The 26,054-nt window shown below is 42.9% G+C and overlaps 2 long non-coding RNA genes across 2 annotated transcripts in view; one reads left to right on the top strand and one right to left on the bottom strand.

Annotated features, from left to right (window-relative positions):
* Positions 1 to 805: 805 nt before the first annotated feature.
* LOC310840725 overlaps positions 806 to 26,054 on the bottom strand; it is a 76,979-nt gene continuing 51,730 nt past the window's right edge. The window contains exons 3-4 of the long non-coding RNA XR_014562047.1: positions 2,640 to 2,721; positions 806 to 1,627 (exon numbers count right to left, since the gene is read on the bottom strand). This is a non-coding gene — a long non-coding RNA (uncharacterized lncRNA). The remainder of the gene's footprint in view (positions 1,628 to 2,639; positions 2,722 to 26,054) is intronic.
* On the top strand, positions 14,254 to 26,022 carry LOC310840821. The gene is made up of 3 exons (XR_014562174.1): positions 14,254 to 14,401; positions 16,115 to 16,202; positions 25,144 to 26,022. It is a non-coding gene; the product is annotated as an uncharacterized lncRNA (long non-coding RNA).

Here is a 26,054-nt window from a genome sequence, read left to right as displayed (position 1 = left end):
ATGAAAGCCGTTGGTAAGCAGTACGAAAAACGACTGCTGAAATGTTTGTCCTGTCTGTAATCTCTCTCTTTTTCTCTCATTCTCTGCCTTGCTCCACACACAAACACAGGCCTCAGTCCAGTCCAGACAAGCCAAGTCCTAACAACTACATTTCTCATTGTGAAGGCAAACACTCTGCTATTATATTACTTCTAAAGTCAAGGGACATTATTTCTTATTTTCCTTATTTCCTCAACCCCAAAGCAATGCTGGTTTGGCCCTTTCTTGTCACAGCTCTTTGGGAATAACAACTGTCATTGAAATTCTACTCAATATTGATCCAGAGCATATTCCAATGTATAGTTAGTTGCAGGATTCCCAAACAATAGACCAGAGGCAATTGTATTTCATCCGGCAGAGCTTTATGCTATTGAAGGCAAATGAGTATCATGGTCACAAATCCAATACATTCAGGATTGGCACTGTCCATAAGAAATCCAGTTGCAGCACTTAAGTTAAATTTACAATAACTTATAATAATTCTAAGGAAAAGAGATAGAAAGAGAAAGTGAATCCCAGGCTCCTTCTGGCCTTACTTTACAGTCAGCATGAGCCTGACCTTGACAGAAGAGATAAGAGAATCATTTAAGCTGGCTGTACTCAGCTTCTCTGAAGGAATAACCCAAACAACATGAACCTTCTGCTTCTTTCACACAGAGAAGCTTCCCAGAAACCTCTTCAATTAATTAGAATAGGAAAGATCTCTACACATCAGATCAATAGTTTCTGTACTAAGAAATGCAAACTGACAACAACAATAACAATATCAATAATAATAGTTTTATTATTTGTGCCTCGTCCATCTGACTGGGTTGCCCCAGCCACTCTGGGCAGCTCCTCCCTCAGATCCTCCCCAATGTTCTTTCCTAGTGCCCAAATCCAAATGCCACATTCTGCTTTAGTTGTGATTAATCCAACATATGTGCCTGTTATGCTCTTCCTTCCCAGTACCACATGAGCTCCAGTCTCGTCTTGTGCGCTAAAGTGATCTTTTGGGGGAGGTGGGGGGGGTGATACAGCTCCTCTCCATGGGTGCAAGGAAGTCTAGCCTCTGGTGACTTCACACAAGAAATGTCTCCAATAACCTTTTGACTAATGATGTGCATATGAACATCTCAAGCCAGGTCTGAATGCTCTATACCTATGGTGCCTTTGTAATAAAAGCAGGAGAATTATCATAGCATAAACAGGTTTTCCACGAATCCCAGGGCACCATATGGTATCCCCTCTCCATCTTGCCTGCACACAGCAACGCTTGACACTATTACTGGCTTCCTTTTAAGCCTGCATATCTAAGAGGCATATTCTCCCTTAAGCATCAGAATGCTTTGTCACATCAAAAATAACAGTTCATCCATCATGGCCGGGAAGCAAGTCTGACAAGAAAACATTTACTTTGCTCTGGTTTTCTGGCCACTTATATCAAAAAGACAAAGACAGCTTCTCCTGTCTTGGGGCAGTTCAGAGGCATTCACTGGACAGATGGTCTAAATTTGAGAGTTTTTATAAAGTTAATGAGAATGGGGAGAAAGGCGCATATGGGCGCAATCTCTTCTGGAGTCCTTTCCACCAAACGAGAAGCAGTGCTCTGCAAGAAAAGCAACATTCACACTGGGAGATCCTTGGAGGCAGGGTGATGATTCGCTCTGAAAGCTACAAAAGCTACAAATGTGTGTCCAAAAGAAGGGGGGGGGCTTCTTCACTTTCACAAGGGGTTTTATATTCAGACAAATGTGTTAACATTTCCAACAAAGAATAGTTGTTTTAGCTGAGGCTGTAACTGCCCCTCTGCCAGGGGAACTCACCAGAAAGCCAGAAAATGTTTCTCTTGGTGTTCAAAGAGCCACCACAAAACCTAAACTAAGACTTTGTTGGCTCTTTTGCTATACAATGACTGTCACTTAAAATTAGAACTAAAGTTGTACCCCTTGAAAAGAACAGCATCTTCCGTAATATCATTCTATACCTCCACAAAGGACGTCGCGCTGGCCTTCCTTCTTCTCCCTGAATGGCTTTGCCAGGACAAATACCTTTGGGAAGCTGATGGAGAAGGTAGATCCTAGGTATAGAGCTCCTCTGTTGTGTTTCTCCCACCCAACAACACCCCCCAATTCCTAGGGAAACAGAATTCTTTCCCTCTGCTTTGGAGAGCCTTTGTGACATCAGCATTACTTCATTACTTCAGCAATCTCTTTTCCTTGTCTCAGACCTATTCACACATCCAGCAACCAACGTACCCCACTTTAAGGAAAGGGGTAAAGACCGCCAGGCTTAGCAAGCCAGGAAACAAAGGGCTTAAGAATTAATGCAGAGATAGGATCAGCTGCTTACAAAGCACAAGTGGGTGACAGTAGAGGACTTGAAGAAGCAAAGGCACAGTCTTCACAACATCAAGGCCATACCCTTCAGTACAGATCATCACTATCTGGTGAGCATCTTGCTAACATGGCTGCAAGACTAGTTCCCTGGATGTATATTGATCTAGGATGCAACCAAGCATTAAACTACACAGAGGGCTGTCAACTACATTGAACTCTGTCATCAGATGACTGAAAAAGATCACTTTGTAGAACTGAAGAAAGCCATTGTTAGCTACTCACCGCTGCAAGTGCAGTGAAGACAGATGAAACAGTATCTCACTGAGTACTGGCATTCGACGTAGAGAGGAATGACACGTTGTACCTAGAAAAAGAGAAATACAACTGAGGTAGGATACACATTTCAGTGAGTCGTCTCCTGTTTGTTGATCAACATATCTGGATTAGAGAAAGTTGCAGAATATGGCGGTTGCTCTTAGAAATCCAAAAGAAAATTCCTGTCTAGGACTGGGAATTCAGTTTAAGACAACAAAGCAGTTAGCCGATTACTACTACTACTACTATTAATAATATTATTATTAAAATTTCTGTACCACCCTTCATCTCGGGATTTCATGCAGTTTACAACATAAAACACAAAAATATATAGCATAGTAACAAACGAAAATAATACACCCCTGCCCCAGTTTAAAAGGACATAGATTATTTTTTTTAAAAAAAGTCTTATATAATACAATTTCCACAGAGAAAAGAACATACAGTACCATTAAGTTTATGGCATCATTTTACACGGTGTTCAAATCTGGCGCCTAATGTTTTTTAGTTAATGTATTATCTAAAACAAATTACAGATATATATTTAGGGTTCTCTTACAACTGCCTGCCATGAGGCTGGAATGCAGCAGTTTCATTTAGGTGGAAAGATGTAGCCTCTGTTGCGGGGGGGTCAACATTTCTACTCCTGACTAGTGATGTTAAATTCTCGAGAATAATATTTTTTAAGACAGCATCTTAAAAAGCAGAGACATCACCTTGCCAACAAAGGTCCATATAGTTAAAGCTATGGTTTTCCCAGTAGTGATGTATGGAAGTGAGAGCTGGACCATAAAGAAGGCTAATCGCCAAAGAATTGATGCTGGAGGAGACTCTTGAGAGTCCCATGGACTGCAGGATCAAACCTCTCCATTCTGAAGGAAATCAGCCCTGAGTGCTCACTGGAAGGACAGATCGTGAAGCTGAGGTTCCAATACTTTGGCCACCTCATGAGAAGAGAAGACTCCCTGGAAAAGACCCTGATGTTGGGAAAGATGAAGGGGACAGAGGACAAGATGTTTGGACAGTGTTCTCGAAGCTACCAGCATGAGTTTGACTAAACTGTGGGAGGCAGTGGAAGACAGGAGTGCCTGGCTTGCTCTGGTCCATGGAGTCACGAAGAGTCGGACACAACGAAACGACTAAACAACAACAAAAATATCATGAGGTGGGACTAGTGATGTGAGGTGAGAATATTCTCCAAAAGATTATTCTCAAGAATTTAACATCACTACTCCTGACCCCAGGATTTTTAAAAGACTCTGGGAGCCAAATGTTCCAGAGGCGAGGGGAGCTTCATTCTTATTGCATCATGTGCCAATTTCATTTCCCTTCCTCAGCTGGGTGGAAAAAATAAGCATGGCTATAATCCTTTCCATCTATATTTGACATAAGAACCAGTAAATTTAATGTTTTATGTCTCTGAAATCAAAATACTTTTTTTTTTTTTTACTATATTGGATATGCTCACAATGTATGACACTGTTCAGTCTTCTCTGAAGCCGTTGGGATACTTTATGAGACAAGGAGGCACTGCCAGTTGGTGGGTATGTAAAGTTTGGGTATTACCTCCTCCTTCTGCTGCTGTTTGAAATGTCTTTGCTTCCTTTTACAGCCCCATTTTTCAAAGCACCAAAAAGATACAGTGGTACCTCGTGTTAAGTATTTAATTCGTTCCGGAGGTCCGTACTTAACCTGAAACTGTTCTTAACCTGAAGCACCACATTAGATAATGGGGACTCCCGCTGCTGCCGCGCCGCCGGAGCACAATTTCTGTTCTCATCCTGAAGCAAAGTTATTAACCTGAAGCACTATTTCTGGGTTAGCGGAGTCTGTAACCTGAAGTGTATGTAACCTGAAGCATCTGTAACCCGAGGTACCACTGTACTGCATAGAAAACATGGTCGGCAGCAATTCCCATTTAGCAGTTTCTGCGATGACTCCCTGCTTGTGAGACGCTTTCCCCAGAGAGCTTGCCTGGCGCCTTCATTACATGTCTCTAAGCGCCAGGCAAAAACATTCCTTTTCTTCCAGGCCTTTGGCTAATTAAAGAATCTATGGACTTTATTATTATTATTATTATTATTATTATTATTATTATTATTAATACCCCGCCCATCTGGCTGAGTTTCCCCAGCCACTCTGGGCAGCTCCCAATCAAGTGTTAAAAACAATACAGCATTAAATATTAAAAACTTCCCTAAACAGGGCTGCCTTCAGATGTCTTTTAAAAATAAGATAGCTGCTTATTTCCTTGACATCTGATGGCAGGCGCCACTACCAAGAAGGCCCTCTGTCTGGTTCCATGTAACCTCACTTGTCACAATGAGGGAACTGCTAGAAGGCCCTTGGCACTGGATCTCAGTGTCCAGGCTGAACGATGGGCGTGGAGACGCTCCTTCAGGTCTACAGGACCGAGGCCGTTTAGGGCTTTAAAGGTCAGCAGCAACACTTTGAATTGTGCTCAGAAATGTACTGGGAGCCAATGCAGATCTCTCAGGACCGGTGTTATGTGGTCCCGGCAGCCACTCCCAGTCACCAGTCTAGCTGCCGCATTCTGGATTAATTGCAGTTTCCGGGTCACCTTCAAAGGCAGCCCCACATAAAACACATTGCAGTAGTCCAAGCGTGAGATAACCAGAGCATCTCTGTATGTGTGGTGAGCACACAGGAATTTTGTTAGGGGCCCCCAAAAAAGTTGTTGAACTTTTTGGAGGAGATGACGGGTAAAAACTTTCCCCAAAGAAGACATTATGGAGGGCAGGCTTTTGTTAGGGGGGCAGGCTTCTGCTGTGGGGGAACAGAACCCCAGTGAATTGAGTATTTTAAATGCTTTTCAGTAATTTTTGAGTATTGGGGGGGGCAACTTCCCCCCTGTCGCCGCTTGGCTACGCCCATGGGTGAGGGGGTTACTGTTTTTGTTTGTTACTATGTTACGTATTTTGGTGTTTTTATATTGTAAACTGCTCTGTGATCCTTGGATGAAGGGAAGTATAACAACAACAACAACAACAACAACAACAACAACAACAACAACAACAACAACATTGCTGAAGTGGTTCCCACCATGTGTGAGGCTTGGAGCAATTGCTTCCTCTCTCTCCTTTAAGCCGGCGCATACTACAAGCAAAGCCTCACTAGATGTGGGGTGTCAGATAAGGTTGGCCTCTGCCCCCTTCCCCACCTGTTGCTATGTCCACTAACCTTAAATGGTCAGCCAGCATTGCAGCCTGGTCACGGGCCTAGTCAGCGATCCAGCAGCCGGCTCAGGAGCCCTGCCAGTTGACCTGGAAATTGGCCCTTGCTTGGGTCCTGCCCCTGGAGAATAAACTGAGGCAAGCCCATCACTTCTCCTCAGTTATTTTTGGTCTCAGGGTGCGACGGAGCAACGACACTTTTTCCCCTGGCGCCGTTGGGCCCGCCCTCACTTAGATATCGTGCACCCACCTCACCGAACACCACTCCCTCAAATTCCCACAAACTACCTCAGATTATCTTGTGGGGGACTTGTGTGAGGGAAAACGTCGTAATTTGGAGTCTCAGGCAGGATTTGATCAAATAAACAATAAAGATTTTATTTAACAAAGGAATTTTATGACAGGAGTGGGTAAAACATAGGATAATTCAGATTATAATGTTATTTCACTCCACTGCTTTTGCATATGTTGCACAGCTGTTGCCGCTTCATACTTTGGTTCTTGAACAAGGTGGTACTTCCTGTCAGTTACACACCCCTCTTAGACAACCCTACTCCTGAGATACTCCAGGTAACAGACCCAAGGGATCACTGGTTTGGGAGTCTTCTCTTTCTAGAAGCATCTCTTCCCTTCTGACTGGAATGAGTCCTAAGTACAGCTTCTACTTCTCCTGGCTCAACCTCAGCCTCCCAGTTAATTCCTGGCCCAATTACTCTTACAGGACACCACACACTGTCTCCCACACTAAGCTCAGAGACTCTTTTCTCTAGCTTGTGTTATATTCCTCAGAGTGGATGTTTTTATGCAGAACCAACTCTCTCTCCTCTCACTCCCTATCTCCCTACTTATCTCCCAACCTCAGTCCCAACCTACTCCAAACTGTCTCTCCAAATCCTCTCCTTTTCAACTCCCTCTCCTGGAACCCCAGCCAATCAGAGGCCGTTCATTAACCGTTGGCTGGCAGGGAAAAAGAAAAAGAAAACAATTGGGGACCCAACCTGCCCAGCAAAACAAACTCTTCCATCACACAGGGACTTGGCACTCAACTAGTCTTTCTCAAAGCCTGTGTGGCACATACTGAAAGGTGAAGCCTTACTGTTTCTGGCCTACAGGAGTAAGACTGGCGATTGTGACCTCAGGCTGATCCTGGCTTGACTGAAGGGGGCGGGAGAGAGAGAGAGAGAGTCTGGCACTATGACCTCATTCAGTCTCTGTGACCTCATGCTGATGCTGCCTGCCTGAAGGTTAGGAGAGAGGCTGTGTCAAAAGATGGTACAATTTCATATTGGCTGCAGACACTCATTCTCACAGTAAGTTTCCCTTCCCTGTGCCAAAATCGCCAAAATCAAGAGATCTCCCATGGAAGTTGGCCGTGTAGCCTTAGGAGTGCTCCACACATGTTTGAAAACTGTTTATGCCAACGGCAAATGACCTCCATCTGAAATGTCAAATTATTATAATGAGACCTTCTCCGTAAACTTCCTAAGTGTTTCGTTAGTTGCCTTTGTTTTAAAAGGGAGGCAGTAAAATCCACAGATGTGGACTTTGAAGACCTTGTGATGAGCCTTCTCCCACCCCACCCCCTTGATCTCAGATGGTAAAATCCACTAATAAATGTGAGCGGATGGAAGGTCTATTTGTTGTCCTGTCAAGTCAGGCCATGCGGAACAAACCAAAAGGAGGGGAGGAGGGGGGGAGGAAGCCGAAAGCAACCAGGAAAGGAGCTAATGATGTGAGCTTGCCTCTGCCAAGATGCACTTATGAAAATCGCTGTGACATTTAAGGAACCTAATGATGCGACATTTCTTTTTAACTTTAGTGTTCTGTCCGAATCAGGTTTTACAAGTGGAGATCACATTCCCAAGATAGCACTTGACTTATGCAGATTGTTTGCACTTGCTGCGATGCTTCTTTGTGCAGCAGATATCTGCTTACCAAACAAGTCACAATACGAGGCAAGTGTTGACATTTCCCACATGGTGGTGGAACGCCTGGTGATCTCTGAGCAGTGGTGTTTGCAGAACACTGCCATTATCTCTTTTTGCCTGATTCCCCCTCTTCACTACTGATTTTCTGCAGATTGGATAAGTAATAATAATACAGTGGACTCTTGGGTTGCGAACGTGATCCGTGTGGGAAGCACATTCGCAACCTGCAGTGTTCATAACCCACAGCGCCGTGTGTGCGCACATACGGATCACAATTCGGCGTTTCTGTGCATGTGCAAGCACTGAAACCCAGAAGTAACCAGTTCCGGTACTTCTGGGTTCAGCGCGGTGCGCAACCGAAATCGCACAACCCAAAGCATCTGTAACCCGAGGTATGACTGTAATAATAATAATATATTCTTTTTTTACACCAGCTTATACCAGCAGGTCTCATGGTGGTTCACAGGATAATCTTTGTGAAGCATCTGAAGAGCACTGAGGGTGGGGTGGAGATGCAGGTAGGAAGACCAACTTTATTCTTTTTAGTGAAAAGATTGTATTTGCATTGCAAAAAGAATAAACTTCAGTAACTGGACTTCTCAATACTTAACTGCTTTATTTGCGTCCATGACCAAGATCTCAAGTCTACAGCAAATAGATGACATATCAATCAGAAAATGTACGTCTTAGTTATAATCTGTGCTCCTCTCATGTATTTTGTTTTGCTCAATTTAATGGCCTAAGTGCATAAAGTGTGCGACAGAATTGCAGACTTGGACCACAGGGGAAAGCAGAATTATTATTTTTTTAATGATATTTATTGAAGTGTTTTTTTAAGAAAAAACACATATAGACACAAAAAACAGTAAAAACATAAACAAACAAACAAACAAATCAAAAACAGGTATAAATTCAAACCATAATTTCTAATCCTAATTTCACCGACCTCCTCACACCTCCCCCTTCTGTATTCTAATCTCATTTATCTTATCAGCAAATCCATTCCCACATTTCCCATAATTTTTATTAATTCTGTTCTTTTTCCTTAAATCAATTCCCCTGTAAACCCCTAATTTTTAAACCCATATCTTTTTAGCCTTCATTAATTTTATGGTATTTATTAAGATAGTCTTTAAACTTCTTCCAATCTTCTTCCACTGTCTTTTTGTCCTGATCTCGGATTCTGCCCGTCATCTCTGCCAGTCCCATATATTCCGTCATCTTCATCTGCCATTCTTCCAGAGTGGGTAGATCTGGTGTCTTCCAATACTTTGCGATAAGGATCCTTGCTGCTGTAGTGGCATACATAAAAAAAGTTCTGTCCTTCTTTGACACCACGTGGCTTACCATACCCAGGAGAAAGGCTTCTGGTTTCTTCAGGAAAGTATATTTAAATACCTTTTTCATTTCATTATATATCATTTCCCAGAAAGCCTTAATCCTTGGGCATGTCCACCAGAGGTGAAAGAATGTACCTTCATTTTCTTTACATTTCCAACATTTGTTATCTGGTAAGTGGTAAATTTTTGCAAACTTGACTGGGGTCATGTACCACCTATAGATCATTTTCATAATATTCTTTCTCAAGGCGTTACATGCCGTGAATTTTCTCCTGCTTCTCCCCCCCCCCCCCACAGGGGAAAGCAGAATAATGCTGATCAACTATGCTTGTGATGGTGGCATGCTTGTGATGGTGGTATAATTTATTGTTGGAGTGGCACACAAAGGATGAACAAGTTAAATCTGTGATGATAGATTGGGCAAGAGATGTTGGACACAATATAATGTTGGAAGATTGGGAAAGGTTGTGGAAGAAAGGGGTTAAGTTTACTGCTTGTACTGTATTAAAAGAAAATATCATGAAAATGATGTATAGATGGTACTTAACCCCAGTAAAACTAGCAAAGATTTATCACACGAGTGAAAATTTATGCTGGAAATGTAAAGAAAAGGAAGGTACCTTTTTATCATATGTTGTGGATGTGTCCCAAGGTGAAAGACTTCTGGGAAACGATTTATAATGAGTTGGAAAAAATGTTGAAATATACATTTATTAAGAAACCAGAAGCCTTTCTACTTGGAATAATAGGATTGGAATTGCCCAAGAAAAATGTTAGATTGTTTTTGTATGCCACAACTGCAGCAAGAATTTTGTTAGCCAAAAATTGGAAATCACAAGAAATACCAACAGTGGAGGAATGGCAGATGAAGATGATGGACTTTTTGGAGCTAGCCGACCTGACTGGAAGAATCCGCGAACAGAAAGAGGAGGAACATCAAGAAGACTGGAAGAAATTTAAGGATTATTTAGCTAGATATTCTAAGATACTATAAGTAGAATTACTTGTAAGTACCAAATTGGCCTCGGAGTAAAATATGTTGAGTTGGATAACATTATGGATTGAAATCATTAAGAAAGAAAGATGTTAACTGAATAAGTTAATTTTATTGGAAAGTGGAATTGGAAAACTGCTACAATGAGTTTTATGGAAACTCAGCTAAGGGGGATTCGAGGAAGTCATTTAACAATGATAATTAAATTGGGATTTTAGCAGTTAGGATATATGTTTGTTTGTTTGTCTTTTTATATTGTATTGTTTTTCTTTTATGTTTGTTATAAATTTGAAAATTAATAAAAAATTGTGGGGGGAAAAGAAGTTATTCTGGAGTACAGGGGGGAGCTCTCAGTGTTGTACAAGCTATAATTAACACTTCTTTAAAATTGCACGGATATGTGTAAAATTAGAGGAGAGTCAGAGTCCCATGGACTGCAAGAAGATCAAACCTATCCATTCTTAAGGAAATCAGCCCTAGGTGCTCACTGGAAGGACAGATCCTGAAGCTGATGCTCCAATACTTTGGCCACCTCATGAGAAGAGAAGACTCCCCGGAAAAGACCCTGATATTGGGAAAGATGGAGGGCACAAGGAGAAGGGGACAACCGAGGACAAGATGGTTGGCTAGTGTTCTCGAAGCTACCAGCATGAGTTTGACTAAACTGCGGAAGGCAGTGGAAGACAGAAGTGCCTTCCAGGGAGTCTTCGTCCATGGGGCTCTCAAGAGTCTCCTCCAGCACCATAATTCAAAAGCATCAATTCTTCGGCGATCAGCCTTCTTTATGGTTCAACTTTCACTTCCATACATCACTACTGGGAAAACCATAGCTTTAACTATACGGACCTTTGTTGGCAAGGTGATGTCTCTGCTTTTTAAGATGCTGTCACTTTTCTCCCAAGAAAATTGGCATAATAGAATCAACAAATGAGAAGGCAGGGACAAACACAAAAGGGAACATCTACTGGTATGAATGGGGAAGAATGATGTTTCTCCTTATATACAAATTCACCTGTAAGTATACAGGTACCCCTGCCCGTACGGGCCAGTCTTGACAGACTCTGGGGTTGTGCGCCCATCTCACTTAAGAGGCCAGGGGCCAGCGCTGTCCGGAGACACTTCCGGGTCACGTGGCCAGCGTGACAAAGCTGCATCTGGCGAGCCAGAGCTGCACACGGAAACGCCGTTTACCTTCCCGCTGGTAAGCGGTCCCTATTTATCTACTTGCACCCGGAGATGCTTTCGAACTGCTAGGTTGGCAAGCGCTGGGACCGAGCAGCGGGAGTGCACCCCGCCGCAGGGATTCGAACCGCCGACCTTTCAATCGGCAAGTCCTAGGCGCTGAGGCTTTAACCCACAGCGCCACCTGCGTCCCCACATATATGTAGGTGTGGACTAATTTGGCCTAATTTAAATGCAAGGCAAATGGATTAACAGAGAAATAATACTCTGATGTGGACAGGCTCATATATATGATCAATTAATATCCTATAAGACATGTGCCAATGGGACAACAATATGTTTAGAGGGTCATTTGTAGCTTAATTTTGTTAAATGCCAAACTTATTTGTAGCATACATAATCTTTTCTTAGCCCAGTGACTCAAACACTGTAAATACTAAATAAATGATCTCTTTCTTCAGTGACCTTTATTCATTTGGACCTTCATCCATGGGGTTTATTCTCATTTGGTACATATTAACATTCATTAGATCTGAGTCACGGTCCTAAGAAAAGATGGTTTTTACTATAAATAAGTTTGGTCATTTTAAACAGAATTACAACAGACACATTTAATTAATATATTCTTGCCCAGCTAGTGGACAGGTGGGCATTTTCCAATCATAGCTCTGCAAGCCATACCGAGTGAAGGAATGGGTTTCCCAAAACCCAAAAACTGACTGTGCAGGCAGTTTTAAACTGCACCAAAATCCCTATTTTTCCTTAGCTAAAATGCATAAACTTGAGCCGTTGAGCAAATTCATAACAAGAACAAAGCTCTCTCCCTTATCAGTCTGTGGCGGCAATGAGTGACCTTGCCAAGTTCCAGTACAGCAGGGATGATGCGTGTGTGCCTTATCTTATGTGCTGACCACAAAGACACGCAGACCCACATAAAACGCCAAAAGTGTGTTCCCGGAGATGGTGACCTCATCCCAGATAAGCGTAGGAAGAGGAAGATCTTTTTATGGTCAGAAGTACAGGAAGGAAGATCCTTTTATGGTTGAGAGTACCAGAGCAGGAACATATGTGATGTCAACCTGCGTACATAGGCTGACGTGGTTGGATTTATATGGGAAGGAGGGAGAGGGTGCCTGGAGGATATATATACTGCATGAAACCTGTCATTTCTTTGGACTTGCTGTGGACTTGATCACGCAAGTGCCTTCTGCTATCCGGAGAGCAGAATAAACTCTTTCTTTGAACCAACTCGGTGTCATTTGACTTCCTTTCTCCTGCCCCGGAGCAACGCAGACCCAATCGGTGAACTCCAATAAGGCTACACGAGTACAGTGGTACCTCGGGTTACGAACTTAATTCGTTCCGGAGGTCCGTTCTTAACGTGAAACCATTCTTAACCTGAGGTACCATTTTAGCTAATGGGGCCTCCTGCTGCTGCCACGCCGCCACTGCCGCATGATTTCTGTTCTCATTCTGAAGCAAAGTTCTTAACCCGAGGTACTACTTCCAAGTTAGCGGAGTTTGTAACCCAAGGTGTTTGTAACCCGAGGTACCACTGTATGGTGGGATTTCCCCTCCCCCCCAACAGCTGAAGTACAGAAGCACCTCAAAATGTGGACCTTGTAGGAAATGCTTGCATCCATATTACTTCAGTTTCATTGTCTGGCACCATCTCATACTCCTCCTTTGGACATTGTGCCATTTCCCCCTTGGCTACCCCTTCGTTTTCCAGCCACACAGACACAATCTTGATTTGGCATATAAAGATAACAGAACAATACCAATTCTCCATGCCATTTCTGTTCCAATCTGCATAAGACAATAAACAGAATTACAAAATAGAAAGTGCTTTGGTGCTTAAAGGGCACAATACAGTATATATAGCAGCATCCGATAGGTACCCAAGATTCCACCTTACAAACTTGAGGGCTGTTGAAATATGCATCTCTGCACTAACAGATGCACTTATTGGAGATGCATCTGAATCTTGCACAATTATTTGGTGGTCACGGGTGCAGCTGTGGGTTAAACCACAGAGCCTAGGACTTGGTGATCAGAAGGTTGGCGGTTCGAATCCCTGTGACGGGATGAGCTCCCGTTGCTCGGTCCCTGCTCCTGCCAACCTAGCAGTTCGAAAGCACGTCAAAGTGCAAGTAGATAAATAGGTCCCGCTCCGGTGGGAAGGTAAACAGCGTATCCGTGTGCTGCTCTGGTTTGCCAGAAGCGTCTTAGTCATGCTGGCCACATGACCCAGAAACTGTACGCTGGCTCCTCGGCCAATAAAATGAGATGAGCACCGCAACCCCAGAGTCGGTCACGACTGGTCCTAAAGGTCAGGGGTCCCTTTACCTTTACCTTACTCAGTCCCAGTGTAAAGCAATTTGTCTGGAAAAGCCCTGAGCTAAAAGTAAAATAAGAATGGTTAACTTATCATATATTTTTTACAAATTAGCATCATAGTGAACCAGAGATCAAGTGACTTATCATGAGATGTATCATGCTGAACCAGCTATTGCACCTAGAAAGGTAATGATAAAGGACCCCTGGACGGTTAAGTCCAGTCAAAGGCAACTATGGGGTTGTGGTACTCATCTCGCTTTCAGGCCGAGGGAGCCTGCGTTTGTCCACAGACTGCTTTCTGGCCAGCACGACTAAACCGCCTCTGGTGCAACGGAATACCATGACGGAAACTAGAGCACATGGAAATGCTGTTTACCTTCCCACCGCAGTGGTACCTATTTATCTACTGGCACTGGTGTACTTTCAAACTGCTAGGTTGGCAGAAGTGCACCTTTATAGTCCTATCCCAAAAGCGAACTTTTAACAGAACTGAATTGGAACCAGAGCAAAATATATAATGACTTGACTTCTTTTATGAATGTTCAGAGCAACGGTGAACATTCATACCACTGCAATGTACACTTGGCACTCTCATAATATTTTTGTGAAAATCAAGCTCATGCTAAACCATTGCATCTAATTCTGTCTGCTTTTTCATGACAGCACAACTTGTGACAGGTCTCCCTTGAGTGTGCTTGGTTGGTGACCTACCCTTCTACCCCTTCAGAGCAAGAGGCTCTGAAAAGTATGTGTATGTACATGTACAATGGTTTGTACTCATACTGTTTATAATTAATCTACAAATTTTGTATGTGCAATGCCTAACACCTATCATCAAATAATTAGAAGCAGCAGGCTGCAGTGGGAAATATCTGATGCACTTAAATTTGGACCTAAACTTCCAAATCCACTCCACTTCCCAGTGGGGAGGAGTTGCGGTGGACCACATGGTCACCCACTCTCCACCGGGGGAGAGGGACCTTGTCCCCCGTTGCCTGGGGGATCCCAGCCACGTCAGAGCCCGGCCAGCCAATCCGCTGGCTGGGGGTGTGTGGCAGGAGCCGTTTAAACGGAGGAGCGAGCCAGAGGACTTCCTTTTTGGCTCGCTTCCTCAATCACCCGCCCTCCCTCCCTATGTTGCAGGTTAGGCAATTGCCTTGCTATGGACTTCAGTTGGTCGCCTTGGTTGTCTGAGGGGCCTGGTAGGAATTTTTCCACTTGGCAAATTGGCACTGGCCACTTGGTTTTCGCCTACCTCGTAGCAATCGTCACAACTTTGTTAGGGTTGCGGTTGGGCATTGTTTGACCTTGTGGGGGGGGAGGGGAGGTGTGGCCATCACCTGCCCCTCCATGCTTAAGGGTATTCCATTAAAGGAATCCGGGGGTGTAGATCTAGTCTGAAGCCTGGCTGGGGGCTAGGGCCTTGACACGACGGAAACACCAGGGGGAGCTTGAGTTCGTTCGTATCAACAGGGCTTCCCCTTCCGGTAGCTTACCCTTACTGGACTTCCTGCACAATGGGCAGGAGTCAGATATAGTCAGGTCCAATCAATGCCTAAGCCAATACTGCTCACATTCTGTAATTTCAATAAAGTTGTGGCCCAAATTTTCCCAATTACATAAACCTAATATCCGTGTCCTTGTGTGAGTTATTTCCAACGAGGGGGTGGCTGTGGGGTCTCAACATGCAACAAATGCTAATGATTTCATTTCAGATATTCACAGCAATTGACTGAGGTGTGTTTGTGTTTTTTTGCGGTACTAGACATGCAGCTCTTAGGCACGATATCCTAGATTTCATTAACAAGTCCTTACCCTTTTCAGTTCAGCAAAAGCAAGAACATTTCACCTGCATTGCTGGCAGATAGCTTATAGCTGTCACACAGCTTCAAGCCAACCGCTAGCTCATTCAAGTAGTATAAAACAGAGGCCTGAACATCTGCTGGTAAACATGCAGCCAACAAAAAATGCATCCCTGAGCCAAGCATCTGCTGAGTGTGGGCTACTTTGCCGCTCATAACCTAAGCAACGTTTTCTGTTAATCATTAGCAAAGTTATTGATTTTAGATGTGTATCACAGCACTATAATTTTGTCAGGGAGTAGACCACATAAGTTGTTCTTTTCCTGGTTGTTTCATTTTGTCTTATTCCAAAAGTCCATAAATTGATGACCGGGACAAAAAGTATAATTGACATCATCTGTGGCAAATATTTCATAAAACAACAGGCCCAGATGTAGGATTAAAGCCATGTGGTAGTAAAATACCACACTGAAAAAAGAGAGATTCCAGGTTCCATGGTTTTGTATTTTGGGTTGTGTTTGGGTTTTTTGGTGGGCTTTTTTATTTTTACAAAAACAGATGTGCTATTCCACCAGTCTACTTCTCTCTCTCTCTCTCTCTCTCTCTCTCTCTCTCTCTCTCTCTTCCAAATAATGCCCCCCACAACCCAATTTCACTGGAAGAGATCATGAATTGGTTGCAGGTGGTGACTTATATTTCAAGATCTTAACTCTCACAATCTTTGAAATGAAAACAAATGAAAGATTTTCGGTAAGTATACAGGACTCTCTTTTTTGAAAGGTAGTGAAGATTATACAAACATGTCTGCTTGTTGTTTATATAGCACCTTCAGGCATATGACCACATCTATAGTGTACTGCTTCCCTTCCTGGGAAGCTGTTCTCCTCTCTGAATGGGGGTTGGAATGGGTTACCAACCATGTTTCGCACACAAGGCCCCCTTCCTTGCAAGCCACAAGAGCGCTCAAGCCTTTGAACATTCTGAAGCTGAAAACGACGCACAGAAGCACTGCATTTTCAGACGATCTCACCCACCCCACCCCCACTGAACTAAGAGCAACAACCAACTTCTATTTTTTCCAATTTTTTAAAATTGATTTTCAACATTTATCACAAAAATAACATAAAAAACATACAACAAAGAAAAAACACACATTACAACAATAAACTAAACACAAAGAAAGATTATTTCTTCAAATACCCAATTCTCATTACATTGATAACTGACTTCCTCAAATCCCCTCTAACTGAATTTCATTATATCACCTATATAACAGTTCTCCAAATTCATATTTCTAATTATATTGATTCTTTTCATTTACTAACCTCTTCTCCTTTATTAATATTTTAATCCTTAATATTTACTACCACATATTCTTATTCTACCCCTAAGCCTATTTACTACTTCCAAGAATTTTCCATTTATCTTATATCACAATATTTAGCTAAATATTCTTTAAATTTCTTGCAATCCTCTTGTATCTCCTCTTCTTTCTGTTCGCGGATTCTTCCAGTCAGGTCAGCCAGCTCCAAAAAGTCCAACATCTTCATCTGCCATTCTTCTATTGTTGGTATTTCTTGCGATTTCCAGTTTTTGGCTAATAAAAGTCTTGCCACTGTAGTGGCAGACAAAAACAGTCTAACATCTTTTGGGGGCAATTCCAATCCTAGTATTCCAAGTAGATAGGCTTCTGGTTTCTTAATAAATGTATATTTCAGCATTTTTTTCAACTCATTATAAATCTTTTCCCAGAAGTCTTTCACCCCGGGACATGTCCACCACATATGAATAAAAGTACCTTCTTTTTCTTTGCATTTCCAACACTGATTATCATTTGGATGCTAGATCTTTGCTAATTTCACTGGGGTTAAGTACCATCTATACATCATTTTCATAATGTTTTCTTTTAATACAGTACCCCTTTCTTCCACAGCCTTTCCCAATCTAACAACCAACTTCTAGCCAACTTTCAGGAAAGTCCGCTTACCCTTACATGATTCTGCAGCATTGTGGGTTGGAGCCACATCCCCTACCATGATCCAGTGTAGCCTGTGGACTTTGGGGCTACCCAACCACCCAGGAGCCTTAATGCTCACCTCGCTGGCTGGGAACTGGATCTAAGCCTGCCTGCAGGTTGGCCAATGGCAGGTAGGATTGGAGGCAGACCTAGCTTTTGTGGCATGCCTGACAGATCATGCAGGCTTCCCTCAGATCCACTCCTGGGGCCTTTAAGGCAGCCTGGCCTGGCTCCAGTGTTCAGTTCTTCATCCGGTCACTATATGAAAGTTGTCACCAAGGAGTCAGTTGACTGTGGAGACCAATAGGGCAGAGGGAAGGAGGTGCTTCCATAATCTGCAGTGCCCAAGCTATGTATGCAGTGCCAGCTTTACGTATAAGCTAAACAAGCTATAGCTTAGGGCCCCACTCTCTTGGGGGCCCCAAAATTTTTTTAAAGAAAAGGATATACATTTCTAAAATATAAGATAAAAAAATAAAAATAAAACCTACATACAACAACAGTGTTTTGTGTTGTGTAGGCTCCTATGATGTAAATAATGGGCCCCGCCTGCTAGCCTGCTCCCTAAAATATCACTGGTTTGCTCATTTCTATATCTAGGGTGCCTACATTCTGCATGGATTGGTTGCATGGCAACATGTGGAAATGGCTTTAGATGCCTATTAGGTCCATAAATTACCATATAACATATATTCAACACACAAAACAGCGGCAGTTTGTTCCTGACAAAGGACAGCTGGACATATAAAGGGCCCCATTACCTTCAGTAGCTTAGGGCCTCATCAAACCTAAATCCGGCCCTGTATGTAGGGATTTATAGCCTGAAACCAACTCTTCCAGAATGTCCTGGGATACTTGCCCTGTGACCCACAGTTTCTCAAACACAATATTGGGAAGCAGTGTGTTAATAATTCGCCAAAATCATGATAAACAAGTAGGGACGAGGAGACCTTAGTGTTCAATTTTATCGTAGAATAAGTCCCAGTGAGATAGGGCTGCCCTACGTCTGGATTTTCCTGGACATTGCCGGAATTTCAAAGGTGGAATTGACGTCAGGGGTGCTGGTGGTTCTGAAAGGCAGTGCTTTGTCCTGGATCTTAGTCGAATCTTAGGCAAGATGTTTGTTGTTTGTTTGTTTGTTTGTTTGATTGATTGATTTTGGTGTTTTTTTAATAAGAGAAGCTCAACAACTTTGGGGTTTGTCTCAAAAAATTTTAGGGGTTTCATTAAAAAAGCTCAACTTCTGGGATTTTACTTTTTGAAATATAGCAACCCTACACAGAGGATCAAGATACGTTGTTCAACTTCCAGCTCCCATCATCCCTGATCATTGTCCATGCTGGTTGAGATTAAAGGGAGCTGGGGTCCAAAAATATATGGAGGGCCATAGGAGGGCTTCATCCTGGATGTATAGGACTGGACTATTAATTGCCTAATATGCCTTCAGCTTCTCTTAGCATTTGTACATACAGTGGTACCTCTAGCTGCAGATTTAATCCGTTTCGGGGTGCCGTTCGCACCCTGAAAAGTCCACAACCAGAGTGTGTCTTCCACGCATGTGCACGGCGTAATTGAACACTTCTGCGGGTCCGTGAAGTGCGCAGTTTGCTTCTGTGCATGGTGAACCCGGACGTAAACACTTGTGGGTTTGCCACATTTGTAAGCTGAAAGTGCATAACTAGAGCGGAACGCAACTAAAGGTACCACTGTACCGTATTTTTTGTCTATAAGACACCCCCACGTATAAGACTATTTTGGGGGACTCAGATTTAAGAAACTGGAGGAAGATGTATCCGTGAATAAGACGCCCACTAATTTTTGACATTATTTTTTAGGAGGAAAAACCCACGGGAAAATACGGTATTCATTGGAAAGAGAAATGATTTTTAGATAATGCCTCAATGATTACAGTGCCCAAAACCCTATATAGGCATGCTGCTCAATTCATCATTTTAAGATATTTGTAGCCATCTGCAATTTTTTTTTAACCCTCATAAATGGCAATTTGCACTGCACAAGTACAGCAGGGCTGCATCAGTGAAGAGTAAACATTTGCTGTGGTGCAGTACAAATACTTCTGAGTGGCGTGCAGTCTAAATTTAGGAAGTACCACACTAAAGTCAATACCACAATATAGTGTCTGTTTGCTTTTTCATGGGGCCCGCTATATTAAATGTCAAAGGGGCAAAAAGTGATACAACACAGGATAACACAGGCTTTCGTTGCCCTCAAAGAAGCCAAACTTCCTCCCCTATAAGCTGGAAGTTGCATTCATTTCAGAGAAGTTTCCATTCTTCAGGGCAGAAAGCATAACTTGGGCTATCACAAACAAGCCCTTAATATAATAATAAAATTCGGAACGCAAGTCAGGCCAAAAGCTATACATTAGGTGACCTAGTTGGGTTTCCAAACCCCAGGCACTGTTACTTGGCTCAAATGTGTTGGTGAGGGATGATTTACAAGGGGGGAAGTGGCACGCAGGAAGGGGGTGGTTTTTGCTGACTTTCCACTGTTCCCCAGTTCGTCTTCCAAATACTCATCTAGAACCCTATCTGGTGGTGTTTTTCTTTTTTAAAAAACACACACCATAAGATGCTGAAATATACTCGGAGTCAAGTGTGGATTTCATGCTCTTTATTCAGCTCATAGTAGTGAGGAATGGAAGTTTCTCCAAAATGTCTGCTTTATATACATTATTCACACAATGGGCCCCACATGATTGGCCAGTTCCGGGATTCTCCTGTAGGCCAATCAGGTTGCGGATTCACTTGCACCTGGAGTTGGATTGGGTGGCTCCTGCGGACCAATCAGACTGCTGCATTCTGGATCCTATTGTTCTAGGACCAATCAGATTGCATGCAATTTGGATCCTATTCAACTCAGTACATAACACCCATCAATACTTTGTTTACTGCTATAGTAAATACTGCCCTAGCTATTGTTTTCAACATTTGGCCAGCTGATCTATGGAATGAAGTAAAGAAGAAGTAACAGATAGAAAGATTGCAGCCTGTGGAAAACAAATTAGCCATAGGCTTTTCCAGACTAAGCCAAAATTTCATAGCTATTTCTTGCACATTTCATACTATCTACATGGTAGCTCTTCCAGGATTCACTGGTTATGTTTCAGCTTTCACTGACTCTTATCAACATATCTTTTCCACAAACATTTAAGAGGATGCTGTTGTCATTTCCCCGAGCGTATTATTGTGCAGGACTGCTTGAATTATTTCATTTTTTTTTTGAGAATTTGGGATTATTATTATTTAGTTGCCCATGAAAGTTAGCAAACATTGTCTTAACCGTCATAGGCGGAACAATCTTGTGCCATTTGGGCTATATGATTTATTTGCTTGCTTGCTTATTGATTGATTGATTGATTGATTGATTGATTGAATTTATATACCACCCTATACCCAGAGATCTCAGGGTGGTTCACAGAACAAAATCAAAATACAGTGGTACCTCGGGTTATAGACGCTTCAGGTTACAGACTCTGCTAACCCAGAAATAGTACCTCAGGTTAAGAACTTTGCTCCAGGATGAGAACAGAAATCATGCTCCGGCAGCAGCGGGAGGCCCCATTAGCTAAAGTGGTGCTTCAGGTTAAGAACAGTTTCAGGTTAAGAATGGACCTCCAGAACGAATTAAGCACTTAACCCGAGGTACCACTGTATGTGATCCACAATATATATAATCAAAATAAAAACAACAACCCAATAACAGCCCCCTCCAAGAGAACCACATTTTAAAAGGGCTTAGGATAGTATTTCTGACCAAACTGCGGGAGACAGTGGAAGACAGAAGTGCCTGGCGTGCTCTGGTCCATGGGGTCACAAAGAGTCAGACACGACAAAACGACTAAACAACAACAACAACAGGATGGTATTTGTAGAGAAAGGGACCTGTCAGAAACATGAAAGTATGATTAAGCCAAGCCTCATAGTATTTCCCCTTTATTTTAATTCCCACATCAACTAGAGGTACCCAGTGAGCTAACCAGAACTATTAGCTTCTGGCTATTTAAACCCCACCTATCACATAACAAGAATTTTAAAATGATGTTAAGTGCCTGACCTCTATGCTTGTGGGTTAAAAAGCCTGGCTGGGTTACTGCCCCAAGACTCATTAATTGCATGTCTACTTGACAGAAGACAAGAAAAATCTGGCATGGCCTATCGCCGCTGCTTGTTAAAATAGGATGTAGATGAGATCACCTTCTTCCCTGAAGACATTTTCTTAGGGCATATTCAGGGGGCATCATTAAGTAAACAGTTACAGAATTGCATTCTCAGCATTATTACACTCACCAATGCCCACAGTGCAATGACCTGGGATATGGCCTTCTCTGTGATGTTGCCCAATTTGTGTATTCCCCTGGAGATAATTCAGTAGAACTCATTCTTGAGTTTTTGCAGACAGTGTAAGACAAATTTATTTCCCCAGGCTTTTGGGCTAAGAATAAGAATAAGAATAAGAATTTATTATTTATACCACACCCATCTGGCTGAGTTTCCCCAGCCACACTGGGCGGCTCCCAATCAAATGGTAAAAACAGTACAGCATTAAATATTAAAAACTTCCCTGAACAGGGCTGCCTACAGATGTCTTTTAAAGATAGGATAGCTGCTTATTTCCTTCACATCAAATGGGAGGGCGTTCCACAGGGTGGGCGCCACTGCCGAGAAGGCCCTCTGTCTGGTTCCCGGTAACTTCACTTCTCGCCATGAGGGAACCGCCAGAAGGCCCTCGGCGCTGGATTTCAGTGTCCGGGCTGAACAATGGGGGTGGAGATGCTCCTTCAGGTATAGAGGACCGAGGCAGTTTAGGACTTTAAAGGTCAGCACCAACACTTTGAATTGTGCTTGGAAACGTACTGGGAGCCAATGCAGATCTCTCAGGACCGGTGTTATGTGGTCCTGGCGGCCAGTCCCAGTCACCAGTCTAGCTGCTGCATTCTGGATTAATTGCAGTTTCCGGGTCACCTTCAAAGGTAGCCCCACATATAGCGCATTGCAATAGTCCAAGCGGGAGATAACTAGAGCATGCACCACTCTGGCGAGACAGTCCGTGGGCAGGTGGAGTTGGTAGACAGCCACCCTGGACTCAGAATTAACCTGGTCCTCCATGGACAGCTGTGAGTCCAAAATGACTCCCAGGCTGTGCACCTGGTCCTTCAGGGGCATAGTTAAGACCAGGGAATCCCCCACATCCACCCGCCCCCTGTCCCCCAAAAACAGTACTTCTATCTTGTCAGGATTCAACCTCAATCTGTTAGCCGCCATCCATCCTCCAACTGCCTCCAGGCACTCACACAGGACCTTCACCGCCTTCACTGGTTCTGATTTAAAGGAGAGGTAGAGCCAGGTGTCATCTGCATACTGATGAACTTGTATACTGATGATATGCTAATACTTTCTGCTGGTCATCTGCATTGGCTTCCGTGTTGTTGTTGTATTGATATTCAGTTTTCAAAACAATGGTTGAAACCAATGTTGCCTATAAAGATTCCGCCCACCACCTTGATTCAAAATGGTGCCTAACCATACTCAAACGTAGATGGAAACCTGCTCTTTGATGTCAGAAACCATCATGCAAAATTTGGTTATGGCCAAATGCGTAGAGAAAAGTCAAAGAAATAACATATGTGACAAACGGTTGAATGGTTTGTCTACCATATATTTTTATCTGTTAGGCAGGATAGCTTATTTGGTTACAGGTGCTTAGAACACGCATAGGCAAACTCGGCCCTCCAGATGTTTTGGGACTACAATTCTCATCATCCCTGAACACTGGTCCTGCTACCTAGGGATCATGGGAGTTGTAGTCCCAAAACAACTGGAGGGATGAGTTTGCCTATGCCTGGCTTAGAACAAACCCTGGGGGAAAGGCTATCACCTTAAATCAGGGGTCAGCAAACTTTTTCAGCAGGGGGCTGGTCCACTCTCCCTCAGACCTTGTGGGGGGCCGGACTATATTTTGAAAAAATAAATAAATGAACAAATTCCTATGCCCCACAAATAACCCAGAGATGCATTTTAAATAAAAGCACACATTCTACTCGTGTAAAAACACCAGAGAGGCACCACAAATAACCCAGAGATGCATTTTAAATAAAAGGATACATTCTACTCATGTAAAAACAAGCTGATTCCCGGACCGTCCGCGGGCAGGATTTAGAAGGCGATTGGGCTGAATCCGGCCTCCGGGCCTTAGTTTGCCTTAAATGCTCTGTGAGCTTACAGAGGAATCTGGTTGGCCACTCTTATAATAGTTGTACCTTGGTCAGATCAAGAAAGATTTGTGTACTTGGACATATCCAGTATCTAAGGAAACACAGGTGTGATATTTCTCATGCTGAATAAATGCCTGTCCAACATGTATTGTTCCTAAATAGTGCCCAGTCCATGATTAATATCCACCATGTTTTTGCGAATATATATATAATTAATATGCCACCCATCTGACTGGATTACCCCAGCCACCCTGGGAGGCTCCCAACAAAATATTAAAAACACAATAAAACATCAACCATTAAAAACCTCCCTGTACAGGGCTGCCTTCTGATGTTTTCTAAAAGTCATGTACAGTAGTTCTTTATCTCCTTGACATCTGATAAGAGGGCGTTCTACAGGATGGGAGCCACTGCTGAGAAGGCCCTCTGCCTGGTTCCCTGTAACCTTGCTTCTCACAGTGAGGAAACCGCCAGAAGGCCCTCGGAGCTGGACCTCAGTTTTTGGGCTGGGTACAAGTAGGAATTGAGAAGAATGAAGAGAGGCAGCTCTGTAAATCTCTCCCCACTTCCTCAGACAATCAGGTAGAATCACTACTGAGGGAGCTACACTATTTTTTTTCTGTTTTAAGTTGGATAAATGCAACAAAACGCCTCCTTCTGATTCTGTTGGGGACAACTATTCTGCAATAGCACATTTATGTTTTCTATTGTATGCTATCTTTAGTGACAATTATGTCCTATTTGCTTGTGTAGCACTTCTGTCATTGAGTTTACCTAAAATGTCATAAAGGGGAGGCGTAAAATTTAGACTTGAAAACACTCTGAAGGTAGGGGATGCATGAGGAATTCTACAGTATTTCTCTGAATTCCAGTGGGGACTTGCCTGTTCCACATATCCCAGAATATTTTTTGAATCAGAACAAAGACTATTGTTATATTTTGTACTTCTCTGAACGTTGCAATGAAGTTCTTTGTTCTTAAAAACGTTTTTAAATGTGTCAGTGTTTGTAAAAAAAAAAAAAAAAAGGAAAGGGTTCTGGACTCCCGTTGTTGCCTCAGCCTGGTCCTTGGACCCTTGTCGGCATAAAAGAGTCCTTGAGAAAAGTATCCTTGCAGAGTTTTATTCTTAAAAGACTTTCTGCAAAAGCGACTGACCAACTGTACACACATCAACCCTACCAGCTTTCACTAATCAACCAACCAACCCCAGCAAACCAACATTTCTCACTCTATATACAACCCAGTGCAGGCTGCTGACTCATGCTGACCCAGATTTTTTAAGCATTAAAGAAACAGCGGCCATTTTAGCCGTGACAAAATGTGTGTTTTAAAATAAAATACATTGAGAATTTCATTTTTTGAGAGAAAATTCATACAGAAATTTGACTGGATAGGAAATACGTTCAACGTGATCTAAATGTGATTTTTTAAATTCACAGATGAGTTAGAAACAGGACAGAATGATCTTCTGAGCAAACTCATACAAAGTGGCATAGACCAGGTTATCATCAACTATTAGGACTGGCCTTGTGAACCATGTAGACAGGAATTAAGCCAGACAGCTCAGTCAGCAGAACATGGGTCATGGGTTCAAACCCTATACTGGGTGAAAGATTCCTGCATTTTGGGGGGTTGGACTAGACGACTTTTGGGGTCCCTTCCAACTCTACAATTCTCTGATTCCATGATGCTGTGATTCTACCATCACAACTAGTATTCAAGATGATGGTCTACTATTTCACAGATCTTCAATTATATATACTCTGGCCATGGTGCTGAATACTATGAAAGAGGGAAGGATTACGTACTTACAATTAGCCAGTACATTTAGGGGCAGACTACAGTGGTACCTCGGGTTACATACGCTTCAGGTTACATACGCTTCAGGTTACAGACTCCGCTAACCCAGAAATAGTACCTCGGGTTAAGAATTTGCTTCAGGATGAGAACAGAAATCGTGCTCCGGTGGTGCAGCAGCAGCGGGAGGCCCCATTAGCTAAACTGGTGCTTCAGGTTAAGAACAGTTTCAGATTAAGAACAGACCTCTGGAACGAATTAAATACTTAATCCGAGGTATCACTGTAATTTGACAAGGTGAGGGAACATTTTTACTACTTAGGCCATTCCTCGATGAGGTTCCACCCTTTACTCAAAGCACTTAGATACCAAGCGACATCAACACACAAGTAAGTTCCATTCCATGCTTGCCTTGTTCCCAACTTTGCCTAGTTTTCCAACTTGTGGTGAGTCCTGGGGCAACATTTCCTGTCCTGTAGGACTGGATGGTCTCTCCCTGTAAACATATGCACTCTCTTTTAAAGGCTTTCCTGAAACAAAATCACAAAGGGGG

The sequence above is a fragment of the Podarcis gaigeae genome (genome assembly GCF_964106915.1).
Source record: "Podarcis gaigeae genome assembly, chromosome: 3".
In the NCBI taxonomy this organism is placed as follows: Eukaryota; Metazoa; Chordata; class Lepidosauria; order Squamata; family Lacertidae; genus Podarcis; species Podarcis gaigeae.
The sequence above is the reverse complement of the archived record's forward strand: the minus strand, read 5'-3'. Positions and strand labels throughout refer to the sequence as shown.